Consider the following 224-nt stretch of genomic DNA (forward strand, 5'->3'; position numbering starts at 1 on the left):
ACGTTATAACTCGAGAAATAGTTGATCAATTGCGAAGAAAGTGGTATCAAATGAAAGGTTAGGATTTAGACTAACAGATCGTGGAATAAATTTTGTCAAAACTTAAGTTAAAGTTATCGAAAAACGGAAATATATATTAACGCCCATTTTAAACCAAACTTATGGGCGTGACAAAAAAATATTTTACAAAAACTGTTCACCATTTCATTCTTTATTAGCACACC

This window comes from Lucilia cuprina, chromosome 5 (genome assembly GCF_022045245.1).
Source record: "Lucilia cuprina isolate Lc7/37 chromosome 5, ASM2204524v1, whole genome shotgun sequence".
NCBI lineage: Eukaryota > Metazoa > Arthropoda > Insecta > Diptera > Calliphoridae > Lucilia > Lucilia cuprina.